This window comes from Phyllostomus hastatus, unplaced genomic scaffold (genome assembly GCF_019186645.2).
Source record: "Phyllostomus hastatus isolate PE091 unplaced genomic scaffold, TTU_PhHast_1.1 phas_scaffold_55, whole genome shotgun sequence".
In the NCBI taxonomy this organism is placed as follows: domain Eukaryota; kingdom Metazoa; phylum Chordata; class Mammalia; order Chiroptera; family Phyllostomidae; genus Phyllostomus; species Phyllostomus hastatus.
The window spans coordinates 14,834,112-14,836,053 of record NW_025334035.1 but is presented as its reverse complement, the minus strand read 5'-3'; the positions used below and the strand labels follow the sequence as shown (position 1 = coordinate 14,836,053).

The 1,942-nt window shown below is 40.7% G+C and overlaps 1 non-coding gene across 1 annotated transcript; it reads right to left on the bottom strand.

Annotated features, from left to right (window-relative positions):
- Window positions 1-1,399: 1,399 nt before the first annotated feature.
- On the bottom strand, window positions 1,400-1,530 carry LOC123809533. The gene has a single exon (XR_006784012.1). It is a non-coding gene; the product is annotated as a small nucleolar RNA SNORA36 family (small nucleolar RNA).
- Between the last annotated feature and the right edge of the window lie 412 nt (window positions 1,531-1,942).

Here is a 1,942-nt window from a genome sequence, read left to right as displayed (position 1 = left end):
CATAGGTAACTGTCTGCTTTTCTCTGGCTGCTTTTAAGATTCTCTCCTTATCTTTAAACTTTGGCATTTTAATTATGATGTGTCTTGGTGTGATCCTCTTTAGATCCAACTTGTTTGGGGCTCTGTGCTTCCTAGACTTGTATGTTTATTTTCTTCACTAAATTAGGGAAGTTTTCTTTCATTGTTTTTTAAAATAAGTTTTCATTTTCTTGCTCTTCATCTTCTCCTTCTGTCACCACCTCTGATTTGGATGCTGGTATGTTTGAAGATGTCTCGGAGACTCCTTATTCTCTCCTAGTTTTTTTTTGTTTTGTTTTGTTTCAAATTCTTTTTTCTTCTTGCTGTTCTAATAAAATGCTTTTTCTTTCTTATGTTCCAGTCGTTGATTTCAATATTGGCTTTATCCCCTTCACTGTTGGTTCCCTAAAGATTTTTCTTTATTCATTTAATGCAACCTTTATTTCTGTCTGGGTCTTTTTTATGTTGTTGCAGTACCCAATGAGTTCTTTGAGCATCCTGATCACCAGTGTTTTGAACTTTGCATCTGATAGATTAGCTATCTCTGTTTTGTTTAGTTCTTTTTCTGCAGTTTTGTTCTGTTCTTTCATTTGGGCCATATTTCTTTGTCTCCTCAATTTGGCAGCCTCCCTGTGTCTGTTTCTGTGTATTAGGTAGAGCTGCTTTGACTACCTGTCTTAGTAGCATGGCCTATTGTAGGAAAGGCACCTGTAAATTGTGTGAGGTGGAGCATTAGGTTGTCACCAGGGCAAGATGACCCATTTCAACACTTTGTGGTTGTGTGGGGGAGTGGTCAAAGAGGGGACAATGCTGCTGCTTGGCCTCTGGAGATTACCTGAGAGGAAGCTGTCTCCCTGGCACTTGCCCCCTTGCCAGTCACTTCACTTCCTCTCCTTCCCCAGTATGCCACTTGTGCCTTTCCAGTTATTGCCCTAGTGCTGAATCCCAAAAGGTGTGGGTCTGTGTGAGTCCTTACTCCGTTGTGAGCCCTTTAAGAAAAGTCTCTTGAGAATCCTGCAGTTTCTCCTGGTGCCCCGATTCCCACTGGTTTTTGCAGCCAGAAGTTATGGAGAATTATTTTCCTGGTGCTGGAATTTTGTGCTGGGTGGTCTGATTGGGAGCTGGGATTGCTCTCCGAGGTATCCCTCTGGGTTTTTATCCACCACACATGAATGTAGGACTTCCTGTTCTGCTGTCTCTCCATGTGCCTCTGCCCCTCTTACCCATTTGGATGAATGATGAATGTGGCTTCTTTAAATCCTTGGTTGTTGGACTTCCATACAGCTCAGTTTTCTGATGAATTTGGGTGAAATTGTTTTGTAGTTTAGTTGTAATTGTTGCTGTAGTTGTGCACAGAGACAAAGCATGTTTACCTATGCCTCCGTCTTGGCTGGAAGTTGGAATAGAGCAATGCTTTCTATCCAATCATCTCCCCTAGCCTGTGTTTCAATGTCTCAAAGTTTAATTAACAGAATAGGGAAGGTGCCTTGAATTGAACTCAACACTTTGGAATATACATCATTTCCTTTATCCATTCATCTATCAATGGACACCTAGATTGCTTCTGTATGTTGTTATACTTAATGTGCAGTGAACACAGGGGTGCATATATCTTTTCAAGTCAGTGTTTTCACTTAATTTGAATAAACAAAAGTGGAATTACTATATCATATGGCAGTTCTATTTTTAGTTATTTGAGGTATCTCCATACTGTTTTCATGATGGCTGCATCAAGCTGCATTCCCACTGACAGTGCATGAGGTTTCCCTTTTCTCTACATCCTCACCAACTTCTTTGTTGACCTTTGGATAATAGCCACTCTGATAGGTATGAGGTGATACCTCACTGTGGTTTTCACTTGCACTTCCCTGCTGATTAGTGATGTTGAGCACTTTTTGTATTTCTGTTGGCCATCTGTATATCT